We start from the raw sequence: 14,793 nt of genomic DNA, 5'->3' as shown, positions 1-14,793 counted from the left end.
TCCTTCTCCACAGATCTGAGAGGTAGACTATCTCTTGTTCTAATTTGCTTATAGTATCATCCTTTATGCCTGAATCATGAACCCATTTTTGACTTCATCTTGTTATAAGGTATTAGGTGTTGGTCAATGCCTAGTTTCTGCCATGCTATTTTCCAGTTTTCCCAGCAATTTTTGTCAAATAATGGGTACTTATCCCAGCTTGGGTCTTTGGGTTTATTAAACACTAGATCACTATGGACATTTACTATTGTGTCTTGGGAACTTAACCTATTCCACTGATTCACTACTCTATTTTTTAATCAGTACCAGATGGTTTTGATAACTGCTGTTTTATAATATAGTTTTAGGTCTAGTACAGCTAGGTCACCTTCATTTGCATTTTTTGAAATTTTTGAACTTTTGTTCTTCAAGATAAATTTTATTATTTTTTCTGTCTATAAAGTAATTTCTTGGCAGTTTGATTGACATAGCACTGAATAATTAGATTAATTTAGATAGAATTATCATTTTTATTATAGAGTTGATTCATTTATTATTTAAAGCAGCAGAACATTTCTTTCTTTTTCTGTCTATCTGTCTCTTTCTTTCTTTCTTTTTCTGTCTCTCATCTTATCAAGATTTGAAAGGGGCTTTGCCTTACACTCTTAACACATGTAAAACTGGGTAAAAAGTACTCAAGAAGATCTGTTTTTCAGCCCTGACTTTGATACTGGCTCTGTGATCTTCAGAAGGTATTCAGAGAAAGAAATATTAAATAAAAGTTTATATAGAATAATTTTACATATACATACATACCTATTTGTGTCTAATTGTAGCTATCTCTACCATGAGGAGGGAAGGAAGAACAAGATGGAAAAAAGAAATGTACACTATAAATTTAATTTGTATTCAAAAGGAATAACAAATTGTACATAATAAATTTGTGATTTCATGTGAAATCTTTTTTTTAATTATATATATTATGGAAATGCTTGTTTTATCCCATACATTAAAAATAAGATAATTTTTAAAAATAAAGTTGCTTAAATTTCTTAATGCCCTATATAGTTCTCTAAGAATATAAATTAGAGAGAAGGTGATGATCAGTGTTGGTAACATTTTTTCTTATCTTAGAGTTCCATATGCCATTGAGACAGATTTTGTTTGTTCTTTCTACTTTTTATTTCTTGTCTTCACTTGTGATAGGAATAATGTCTACCAGTTTTTCTGTACAACATGGGTCAGCTCCACTACTTTTACTTCCTGCATTAGGGATTAATTCTCTCTAAAAAGAGATAAAGTCCTCTGGCTTGATTGGCCCTTGTTTTCCTGATCCACTTCCTGCTTATAATTAAAAGACCCTTTCATATGCAGTTGAGACCCCTTTGACTTGGTGGTCCTCTGAAGACCATGTGAATTACTATATTTTTTACTATATCCTACCATGTTGATCAATCATGCTTCCATAGGGAAATGAAAATGACTCTTTGTAGAGAAACAAAATACTCTGTTGTAGTTCTGTTGTATCTAACGTTTAATGATCTTATTTGGAGTTTTCTTGGCAAAGATACCAGAGTGGTTTAGTATTTTCTTCTCCAGATCATTTTACAGATGAGGAAACTGAGGCAAACAAGGTTCAGTGCCTTGGCCAGGATCATACAGCTAAAAATTGTGAGATGCTGGATTTGAACTAGTTTCTTACTGACTCCAGGTTGAACACTTTATTCACTGTATCATCTAGCTGCTCCTTCATTTACTTCATGTTAATTCTATAGTACCAGAAAGATGTTGGGGAGAGGAGGGAAAGAGGAAAGTTCTTTCTGACACAAAAAGAAATCAATATGTATAGACAGCCAAAAAAAAAAAAAAAGCATTGTCTTTCAAAAGAACATTAAAACTCCCAAGTTACAAGTAAAGAATGGGAGAGTTGAATAAAACACACACACACACACACACACACACACACACACACGCACACATGCACACACACACCCACACCCACAAATAGAATTACAGAATGGAAAACTCAGCTCTGCTGGTCTGAGACTGTGGGGGCGTATGGATTTTAAAGATAGCATCTCTGAATGATTCTGGCTGCTGGTTCAAGTATGTGCTCTTTATTAGAAGAATGAACCTTTCAAAACTCTGCCAGAATGATGGACTTTGGTCTCATTTTTGAACTCAATTTTATTTATTTTTTGTGGGTGTTTTTCTAGCTACGGGTTGGAAACTGTGTGTGAGAAAAAATGCTTGAAATCATGTAGTTTTATTGAGATCCTCTTTAGAATACTATTTGATATAATGATGCTTTTTATCTATAGGCTTGTTTTCATTTATATTTCTGCCAGACTAAAACAATCTGACTGCTTCTAGGAGCATGTAGCCAAATTATATTCATATTAAAATGAAAGATAAGACATTTAAGTAAGTCATTACTTACTTAAACACATTAGTGGTTATTGAAAAAAAAAAACACTAAAGAAATGGCTTCACCAAGTCAGATAAATAGTGACTCTGTAAATCAGAAGAGTTACTTCTTGTTTAATGGAAATGCATTTAAAACTACAGGAATAATGCAATTTATCATTGGATTTTTGTGCTTTCTTGAATAAAACACTCTTATGCCCTGGCTTTGGGCATTTTCACTAGCTATCCATTGTGGCTGGAACATATTTCCTCCTCAACTCTGACTTATAGCTTTCTTGATTTTATTAAAGTTCCATGTGAAATCTACATTTACAAGAAGGCTTTCCAGTCTTTGAATTCTAGTCCCTTTCCTCTATGGATTATATAGCCTATTGATCTTGAATATAGCTTGTCGGTGTTGTTCTCTCCTTGTCTTTTTTCCCTTTATATCCCTAATACTTAACCCAGTGACTGGAGTGTAGCAAGTACTTAATAAATGTTTATTGACTGACTGATACCCCCATTTTATGGAGTAGCTCTCTAGGAAGGCATAGAATAAATCTCATTCCTACTTTTAGGAAAAATCACTTTCAAGGATTGATTTTTTTGAACACATATTTGAATACCTACTTTGAATACCTATTTGGAATGGTTTAAAGGACTTGAAATATTGAGTGTTCATATTTATATATTGATGTGGGAAAGATTCCTATCTTTGATTCCCAACCTCCCCCCTTCCCCCCAAGTTAATGTAATTACCCGTTGACTCACAAATTCTGGTCCCTTTGAATTCCAGTCGAACATCCGACCAGTCCCAGCCCCACCCAGATCTGAGCCAACTTTGGGGCTACACCCAAAAGCCCCTCGAGCTAAATCTCCCATTATAAAAGGGAGACGCTGGGACCCCCTCTTTGCAGAGATCCCAAACATGCTAGCCATGTGAGGACTCTCTGTCCATTGGACCCTTTGTCCAGTGCCCTCCTTATCTCTACCTTCACCTATCTCCTTACTTTCAAACCCAATAATAAACCTCTTTTATCAATCTAGCTCTTGGGCCAATAAATGCTTTTATTGGGGACTTGCGCCGCTACTACATCTCATTTACCACCATATCCTTGTGCCGAATCCTAGCCACTAGACCATAACTAAACACTAATTTCATTTAGGTACCCCAAATCTAGACCTCAACAATATGAAATGATCAAGAATACAGTCTTAACAATTTGCTAAGATATTCAACTGCCCTTTTGCTCTATCTCCCATTACCTATGTACCTTTTCTCCATCAAAGCCTGAAGGGATTTTGACTTAAAGATATAGGCAAATAGCCCCATTCAGAATAGGAGTTGATTTTCAAACAATTAGACATCTAAGAACTTCAGGATATAAAGAAGATTGTACTACTTTTTAGAAAATTGAACAAAGAAATTAGTGTCCTATGTTTTCTAGAGAAAGGATTTTCTTCTGCTTGTGTATGTTTGGGCCAAATATATTTTCTTCATGTATATTTCTCTATTTGTGATTTTTTTGCATCCATTCTGCCTGCTGATTTTGGGGTATATATATATGGGATTGCAAGCCAGATCAATGGAGGTGATAGTGTGTTACTATTTTTCTTATTATGCCATTTTAGCAAATGCCTTTGATTTGAGCTAAATCTGTCTTCTGATTGGTACTGAAATGTAAACACATTGATGGAGATTTAGAGCTATAGTTTTGATAGTGAGGATTCACAAAATATCTCAAACTTATAATAATCATCCTTGGTTTTTTCAGATAATGATTACATACTTTTTATTTTTATATTAAACTGATTGCTTTGACATAATTTTTGCATGGTTAAATGCTTAATTACTGATATTGGTTGGATTTCTGTATTCACCATGAGCAATATTGATGAGATTTGTATCCCCTCAAGTTCCAGTGGTGATGAGGTTAGTGGAAATAAGAGAGTTGTTAAAAATTCCCCTTTTTGTTGGCTGTAGGTTTAAAGTGAAAGATGTTCACTTATTCCCGAATTATTAATTGCAAAATGAAAGTTTATTGTTGGGTAGAAACCAGTTTGCCAAGAGACTGACTTCTATAGTGGCAGAGCCCTATTAGGGAAATGGAAACTTATGCCGAGAATGAATGCTCAGTGGGCAGGGTCCTAGCAAATTGCTTAGTTTTCTGCAAGGAATTGAGTTGAAGGAAGCTTATTGTATGGGTATCTTGGTGGGGGACTGAGATAGCCTGAGCTGGTCAGACCAGGATTTCTCAATTGAATGAGACTTTAGAATTTCAAAAAGATCAATGGGAGTTGATCTGCTCTTGAATATTGTTGTTTCTCTCATCCTGGGAAGATGGGCCCTGTCCCTAGACTCCTTGGAGCTTGGGAGATCCTAATCTCTCCGATCAAAAAGAGGACACAATTTAATTTTAAAGGGAACACAGTTTAGTGATAATCTTAAAGGGAAGCACAGCTTCAGTAAAGGGAACAGTTTTCCTCCCCCTTCAATATGGGTGCTGCACACCAAAAACAGTGGTAACTAGCAATATACCTGGAGACATACAGAGAACCGTTGGTTAAAGGAATGCTGTAACTGGACAGTTACTGATTCCAGACATGAGATGAGATGAGAAATCCATTGATGCTTCATCATGCATTTTGCTCAATAACCATGAAAGCATTGTGCAATGACTTTGAACATTTAGGTCAACATTTAGAGAACTCTTAAATTAATGAAAAACAGTTTCCTGTTTCTTGTGGTAGGGAATATCTAGAAGAAAGAGGCAACTTTTGCTATATATTCCCAAAGGAAAGCACTATAATTTTGTCCTGTGTATATCTGGAAAGTACCAGCAAAATTTTGAAATTCTTGTATATTGATTTTTTTTTGTCTCTAGAGGACCTGAGCCATATCTTAGTGGTTTCTAGCTTGTCCAATATATACAAGCATGCACAATGGGGAACTAAAGAAGTTTTATTTATATTTACCAAAATGCTATGAGAAAAATATTTTCTTGTAGATGGATTTCCTGCTAAAATATTATCTGACCAAGGTAAAGACTTTGAAAGAAAACTATTTAATAGTTTTAGTCTCAGTAACCATAAAGAAAGATGTAAATATTCAAAGTCCCTTTACCTTGTACCAGATGCAAATGAGATATGCCTTGATCTAAAAAGAGCAAAAACTGAAAGGAGTTTTATATTATATCCTTGCATCTATGTATATATACATACATAAATACACTATAAATAAATAATACTACATATAAATACACTATATATGTATATTTGCATGTATACAAATATATATGTACACACACATATGAGACAGAGACAGAGAGATAGAGAAATACAGTGAGACATAAAAAGACAGAGAGACAGACAGAGTCTCATTCTGCCCTTTGAGTCCTTCACCTTTATTAGATGCCAAATAACATGTTTTGCTATCAGTCTTCTGAAACCATGGTTGGTTATTATGCCTACAAGAGCCCTCATTCTTTTCTTTATCATGTTTATCATTGTATAAATTATTTCCCTGATTTTGTTCATTTCACTGTTCTTCAATTTTTTTCTAGTAAATTTATTTTATTTTAATACACATTGCTTTATAAATTATGTTGGGGAGAGAAATTTTCTTAAGAGGAGAGAAAATTTCTTAAGATTATCAACTCTATATAGTCACTTTCAGGTTGTGTCTAAGTAGAGTTACTTTACCATCTTGGATAATGATGGAATTTAGAGGGGACATGTATCGTCTCATCATATTTGAAGTAAACAGTATATTCATCATATTCATCAATTATAATTATTGTCTACTTTTTTATGTTTTCTTAACTTCTGTATTGGACTTAAATGTTTCTAGTCACCCCCAGTCTTCCCATCAAGAAGGCTTAAAAGTCCTCTGTTTCATCAAATATTTATTATTTAACATTGTAGATTATATTCAATTTTATTAGATAAATTATTCTTGACTGTAAGCCTATTTTTTTTGGCTTTCCAGAATAACGTTTCAACTTTTTTGTTCTTATAGAATGGTGGCTGCTCAATTGTGTACAGTTTCTACTGTCCTCATTTGAAAGCAGAACACATTAGGGTGGTATTGAACATAGGTCCATTAAATGGTTTTTGTACTCTGGTTAAGAACTTAGAGACTTCAATTTTCAAACTTACATATATATATATGTTTTTAAGACTAAGAGCTGGTTGGCACCAATAAGAGACTATTTTGTTATTTAGAAAGGAAAATAATAATATAGTCAGGACTAAGGAAATGAGCATATTCTTTAAATTGTTCAAAAAGGAATGAAGAATGAGGGACAGGGATTCAAGGAATTTAACTTTAGTAGTTCTATAACAGACTTGGAGCTAGATTAATGCAGGATCTTTGGGTTTATTTGCCATGGTATATATATATTTTAGGGCCTGGACTTTTTTCAGTCAAAATGATTTCCACTGGTTTGCAAAGTGTTTTCCAAATGTTAAAGTTCTATATAAATGGTTGATATTATTACAACTTCTTTTTCCTTTGATGACTAAGTTATTATATTTATGATGACGCACATATGGATTTGAGGATGTCAAGAATAAGAAGACAGAATTGGGCTTTGAAACCAACTTATGTATGTTATGGGCCAGAACTCTGTACTTAAAACAAGAATTCTTACAAGGTGTTAAGTCGGTGGAATTAATGAGTCAATGGTTATCTAGTTTAGCATGGTGATTAATAGTTCTCTACTTCAGTACATGTACTTAGTACTTAATAAAGTGCCACAAGATTCACACCTACGATGATGTAATTATAATAGAGTATATAACAGCCAGCAGGACCTGAGAGACAGATTCATTCAATCGTCCACTTTTGTGGTGGCTGGAGGTTGAAGCACAAGCCCTGGGACTCAGAGACAAATTCATTCACTTCATCTCACACTAGTGCTGGCTGGCCTCCTGCACTTCCCTCACTGAGACCAGGGCTGGTCTGAAAGGCTCTCCAGAAAGCAGCCCAGCCCCAGGCAAGGAAAGTAGATCATGAAGGAGCTAATAAAGGATTTGGACTTTAATACCTGGCTATTCTCTTGCTGATTATTCTGCTGAAATGAAGGCTGTTCTAAGACCTTCAGAAAACCAACAAGAACACTACATGTATATTTGTAATTTACCATTAAAAGCAATGAGCCCTGAGATTTCTCATACTGTAACGTCTGTGTTTTTCAAATGGTTGTCTGAGATATGGATCTGGCCAGAACAGTTTTCCTCACTTGAGTTTCTTTTTCACCATTTGTAGTCTTTTTCTGACTAGTAAAGTAAAGGCTGATAGTAGAGGTATTCATGAGAATGAAAAGACAAGACTGAGAAACTAAAGTCAGTGTAAAAAAGAAGATATACTACCTGACTTAGATGGTGGTAGCTGTTAAAAGCAGTGGTGAGAATCTTTTTGTTTGGGAATATACCTGAAGGTTTCATAACAAATATAATGGAATGAGTCCAAATTTTTCCTTTAGCTTTTAAGAATTTATGAAGTTACTAAATAAATAAATCATCAGCTCTCAAACTCCTGGTTTAAATAAACAGTTAAGAGATATCATTGTCAAACAAGCTTCTAACATAAAGATTTATACCCTGATAGATGAACATGGTGGCATCAACTTTTAGTTCAAAATTTTGGTGTTTGAAAAGACAATACTTGGGATTTAGGGAAGCAATAAGCAACTAAAAAAGACTAATGACCAAATAGGATGAATCTATTTTTAGTTTCAGTACAATATTTGTATTTTTGTGGATAATTTAAAAAATATGGTTTAAAAGATAATAGATTAAACATTTCCTCTGTGTAATTAAAAAAATTGATGAAGCATGATTTTTACTGTATTCTGAGTTCAAAATTTTGGGAACATAGCTCAAGTTCTGTCTTGAAATTACATTTGGCCAAAAATAACAAAAATTCCAGACTGACCCAATTTCCCATTTATAAGGAAAATATGATTCTGTTAAGAGAAATTTACCCTAGAGCCAACTTTTCAGGAAGGTTTTTTTTCTTCTTCAGGAAGTAAGGTATATTTGTGTTAATGCTGCCTAAACTACATACAATTATAATAACTAAAAGAATTTCTACATAAACTTAAAAAAAGCTAGGATAGGCTTTGGAATAGAGAAATGACTAAATCATATTTTATTCTGGATGAATTTATTATATGAGAAAACAAAGTCATGAGGGAAAAAAGTGTGATTCATGGTGATGTTGGAATAGAAAGAAAATCAAGAAGTTTAGTAAATGAAATAACTTTTTAGGCAAGAAAATCAGGAGATTAGCTAAATGTATTTGCCTAATTCAGAACTGAAAATACCTATAGTGATTTAAAATATTTATTGATACAAAGTTTGATACTAGTCCCTTATTAATAAAAAAATTCTGAAAAGTTAAGCAAAAGTGAGTCTAATAATAGTATATTTAATTTTCCTTTTTTATGGTTTACTTTTTGTTAATCAAAGAAGCATAGATATGCAAGTTGGTTCTATCCATATAACAAAAGAATTTCTATTATAACTTACCATATAAGTAATTACCCATTCTCTGTTTGAAGATCTTCAAGAAGGGGAAAGACAGTACCTCTAAAGGCAACCCATTCAACTTTTGGGTCTGATTGTAAAGAAGTTTTTCCTGTCATCAAATTTAAAGTTCTTTCTTTGTAATTTCAAATTCAATTACGACTCTGGAGTCAAACAGAACAAGTCTAATCTCCCCTCTACATGATAGGGCTAAAAATTTGAAAATAGCCATCACGTTGTCCTCATGTTCTTAGGCATTTTGCCTTTTTAAAAAATTTTTTCATGTTTGATGAAATATTGTATGCTTTTGAATACTTTCTTTATTATATAAGGGACTTTCTTTTGGTTCTTATGATACTTCTTGCTTAATGTTGAGGTTCTGAAACTTGGTAATTGTATTGGGTGGGTTGAATTTGAGTTTCCTCTCAGTTGGCACCCAGTGGATTTTTATAATACTGCATTAAATATTTTTTCTCTTATTCTGGAAATTGTTTGATTATCATTTCCGGAGCTCTAATTGTTGTTTCAGCATTTTCTCTCTCTCTTTCTCTCTCTCTCTCTCTCTCTCTCTCTCTATCTCTCTCTCTCATGACTTTAACTATCTAATCTTTTGCTGATTTTTTCTATGAAATTTTCCATGTGATACATTTCTTCCTTTCCATTATCAAAATATTGTTCTTCTATTTTTGAATATTTATGGTTATTGTGAAGTAATGAAGAACTGAGTTTTCACATAATTGATTGAGTCATGTGACCATCTTGATAGAAGGATCACATTTTAAGTTTTCATGGTAATTTGTAATTGTTAATTAGGTAGGTATCTGTATTAGCTGTTTTAGTCTATAGTTATTTTCAGAAACAAAGAAAGTAAAGAACTATTCTGAGTTTAATTGTTATGTACTGGTCTGTAATGATCTAATACATAACTATAGGAAAACTCATTTTTTTTTCTCATGTACACCTTTCATTTTACTTTTCTTTAGAAAAATACAAGAAATATTTAATTATTAAATTGTCAAACCAGAATTAAGGAAAGGAATCCAGAAAGCATTAAGTTCCTTTTGACTTCTGCCACTTCCCCTCCCCCCCATTTTGGATAGACTATTTCATTTTAAAGGCATAATTGTCCAGAAAATATAATTGTCTTAGAAAAAGAGAAATAACGAACAGGATCTTAACAAAATAGCTTTTCACATGAATGAACTTTTAAAGGAAAGATCTGTAACTTTAATACGAATGACTACATTCTGCCTATTATGAAGAATATGATAAATGGTCATTTTTAATTTTAATGAATTTCTATTTATTTAAAATATAAACAATTAGAAAGGTTAAATAACTGCATTTATTGACAGTACTACTTTTGAAACCTCATTCCATATCAAAGGGGAACTAGCTTTTTAAATAATCTGCCAATGTCATACAAATTTTGATAGGTCTCATTAAAATGGAAAGACTGAGTATAGATCCTGTCTTGGAAGCTATGTGTTGTCATATGAGGACTAGCTTGAGGTGTGTGGGATGTTCTTTTTGTTATCTTTGGTTTTTTTTTTTTTTTTTTTTTTTGGATAAAAAAGATTTTTCTTTTTTTTCCCTTTTTTTTATTATAGCTTTTTTATATACAAAACATATGCATGGGTAATTTTTCAACACCGGCACTTACAAAAACTTCTGTTTCAACTTTTCCCTTCCTTCCTTCCACCCCCTCCCCTAGATGGCAGGTAGTTTCATACATGTTAAATATGTTAAAATATATGTTAAATACAATATTTGTATACATATTTATGTAGTTATCTTGTTGCACAAAAAAGATTGGATTTAGAAAGAAGGTAAAAATAACCAGAGAAGAAAAAACAAAAATACAAGCAAACAATAACAGAAAGAGTAGAAATGTTATGTTATGGTTCATACTCATTTCCCAGTGCTCTTTCTCTGGGTATAGCTGGGTCTATTCATTACAGATCAATTGGAACTGAATTGAATCCTCTCATTGTTGAAGAGAGCCACGTGCATCAGAATTGATTCTTATATAGTATTGTTGTTGAAGTGTATAATTATCTCCTAGTTCTGCTCATTTCACTTAGCATCAGTTCATGTAAGTCTCTCCAAGCCTCTCTGTATTCATCCTGCTGGTCATTTCTTATAGACCAATAATATTCCATAACATTCATATACCACAATTTATTCAGCCAATTTCCAATTGGTGGGCATCCCTTCAATTTCCAGTTTCTAGCCACTACAAAAGGGCTGCTGGTGTGTGGGATGTTCAAAGAAGTGAAGTACCTTTGGTGTGAGGGCTGCTTATCTACCTTTAATGTCCAGCCTTCTATTCTCACCTGTGGCAACAAAAAGTTGCAGCATTACAGTGGTCATATCATGGTAAACTATCTTGGCAGATAAACTAACAGAAATTGAGCATAACTGGTAGACTCCAAATCCATTGGCTAGTTAGCCGGTTGTCCGCCATAAGCCTGTGAAGACTTTCTTCAGTGGAATAGGTGGATGAAAGCAATTTATTCCAATAGGCCATGAAAGCAGCTGAAGAAGGCATTGTTTCTCCCTCAGTAGAAGGTAACCTCCTTGAGGGCAGGGACTGTGTTTTTTCTTCTCTTTGTATCCATACACCCAGGACCTGGTAAGTGCTTAAAAATACTCCATCACTTATTTATTGATTTATTGATATTAAAATATCAATTTATTTATTGATTTTTTCCCTTCAAAATTCTTTTAATAACATGAGGTTCTAAAAGGACCTCTCCTAAAAATACCTCATCCATATCTTTGTCATGAATTTCTCATGCTAATTATTCCTTTATTGTCAGCCATTATCACCCACTAAGACATTAGCAGGATTAGCTAATAAGATCCTAGATAATTACTAAGGTAAACTATCTTCAAATATTTGGTAGCTCTGACATATTGAGGAGGGGTTTTACTTGGTCTCTTTGACTCCAGAGGACAGAACCAAGAACAATAATTGAACACTTGTGCTGCACTATGAGAGGCTACTTCAAAAACGATCTCCTCTACTCTGGCCTCATCGAATTCATCTGAAGTTCAAGTTCAACTGGATGCTCAATTTAAGAACTGGATTTTAATCTTGCAGAGAAAAGGATTATCAATATGCATCTTTGAAAACAGTTTATTAATATGATAGTCTAATAGATTTTAAAGATGAAAAGTTTATTCTTTCTGGTTGTTGAGTTAATCAAAAAAGGTTTTGTCAAATGTGATGGGAAAAATTGATGAAGGTCTAGATAGCCTCTGTGGTTCCTTCTTGCTATGAGACTGTGATTTTTATAGATTTATTTTATATATAATTATATTGAAAAATACTATATGAGAAAATAAAGATAACAAGTATATAAAATATAAAGTTCTATATGTCATTTATTATCATCAATAATAATTTTAGAACCTATTAAAACAAAGCCAACTCTTTTAATAAAGCATGAGAAATGGCATCATTTAGTGTAGGCCTTCTTAAGCTTTTTCTACTCAAACCCCTTTTTAACCTAAGAAATTTTTATGTCACCCTGGGTATATAATGATTTAAACTAGGTATATAAATCAAACATTTACTGATAATATAGCAAAAAAATTAATTTAACAATTCTTTTACGGTAATTTTACTATTTATAAAAGATCTATACTAATTTGTAAACTAATGAGATGGATGTGCTTGTTTATTCTGCACAAAGAATTAAATCTTGGAGAAATAGTTGATATCTTTTACTGTTGCCAAATTTTTCATAACTTCATATCCAGTTATGTGACCCCATATCACTAGCCACTGTTTAAGAAGCTTTGATTTAGTGGATAGAGAGTTAGCCTTGAAAGCCAGGAAACCCTGGATTCAAGGCCTATCTCTGAGTTAAAAATGTTATTTTACCTGGATGCTAATCCAACACAATCAGAAACCATCTAGCACAATGTGAATTTAGGTCGATAATCACTTCTAGGTCTGATTAGAAAAATTATTTTTTTCTGGAACCCGATTTCTTGTCTTATTTTCATGTGTGGGCCTCATGTTGCTTTTAGGTTTCCACTAACTGTCTGTGTGAGTTTTGTCTTGGTTGTTGAATGAGAAAAACACTTTATTGTAGTTACTTCTTTATATTTCCTTTGAAAGCTTCTTCTAACCATACCTCCCCTCCCCCCCCTTTTTTCCCCTCTGGCCTTTTAAATTAGCTTTAAGCATATTTCCTGACTTGATAAAGACTCTACTCTTGGGTGAGATACTGTCATGACGATTGTTTCTTTATTCATCCAAACATTTATTGAGCATTAATTAAACTCAGAGGACAATTCATTTTCTCTACCAACCATAGGATCTTGACATAAAGGGAGACTTTCAACACATCTCTCAGAAATAGACTTCCTTTTTCTTTTTCTCCTGAATTCAATTGAACAAATATTTATTAAATATCTTTCATTGTACTAAGTGTTGTGGATTCAAAGGGGGAAAAAAACCCCTCCAACCCTTGCTTACATTCTACTAGGGAAATTCAAATATATAAAAACAAGCATAATGTAACAAAAATGAGAGAGAGAAAAGAGTACTAACATCTAGGATAATCAGGGAAAGTGGCACTGAATTAAATACTGAAGGAAGGGTTCTTGAAAGATTTTGTCTTTTTGTTCAAACAGCTTTTTCCTTTTTTCTTTTTGGCCATCCAATAGATTTCTCTTTTTTCCACCTGAGGGAGCTCTTACATCATGAGCCTTTCCGAGATGCTGGAACTGAATAAAGCCCTCTATTTTTCTATGATTCTGATACTCAGTTATTGTTAAAGAATTGGGTGGGTTTTCCCCCTTCCCTAATTTCCTTAATTTTATGCAATAAGCAACTTGGCTTCTTGCCTCCATTATCCACACACCTGGAGTCACTTAACCCAGCCTATAGGCTTAATCCTGCTCTGGTCTTTGGCAAACTTTTAGGCTCATAAGAGAAAAAGAAAGGCTCTTGGAGAAAAGTCTGTTAAGTGACTCAGTTCAGCAACCTTATTGGTCATCCTACAATGGATGTGTAAATTTACTTTCCTATTGACCCATTTACCATACCTATAATTTTTTGGATCAAATTGCCCCTTCCTGGTTGCTATTTAAAGGCAGGGACTGTCTTTACTTTTGTATTTGTACTCTCTGTGCACAATAAATCCTTTTTCATTAATTGATCCACTCTGATTTGGTAGCTTTATTCTGTAACCTGATCTGTGCCTTCCTCTTTGTGACCATTCCCTTATACTGTATTTTATTTTCTATTCTTGTCATTTATTCTCCATTCCTGAGACTATAACCTATTAGATTGCTTAAGCAGTCTTGTCTCTTAGAGACTCTGGCTTGAAAAACACTCATCAGATGTCCCAGGCACAAGAATCTCTCTCTGAATCTTCTCTCCTGTGATGCCATATTCAATCCTGCTGAATTTTGATAAAATAATAATTGGCTATATCTTGATTAGATTTCTATTGACTGGCTGCTACCAGATTCTGTTACAGTGCCTTTCCCTGTGAGGCCTTCTCCTATGAAAAATTCTTTAGATTAGACTTCTGATCTCTGGTCTGCTGCTGGACTTCTCTGCTGGAGACACTTATTGTAAGGATGTCAGGGACTCCTGTTCCCATAAAAATAAATGTTTCGTGGACAGAGTGGAATCTTTTTTGCTCAACTCATCCAGTGTTCATAGATTATTTGAAGAAATTTTGAATGTGAGAACAAGAATATTATACCCTTCATCTCCTAATCCTGTATAATGGGCTGTATAATGGTAACTTGTCTACTCCCAAGCTCCAATTATCATCTCTATTTATATAATATCCTATCCATATTAAAAAAAAAAAACCTCTGCCTAGCATATTTTAAGCTTATTAAAAA

This window comes from Sarcophilus harrisii, chromosome 4 (assembly GCF_902635505.1).
Source record: "Sarcophilus harrisii chromosome 4, mSarHar1.11, whole genome shotgun sequence".
NCBI classification, from domain to species: Eukaryota; Metazoa; Chordata; class Mammalia; order Dasyuromorphia; family Dasyuridae; genus Sarcophilus; species Sarcophilus harrisii.
This window is presented reverse-complemented; position numbering follows the sequence as displayed.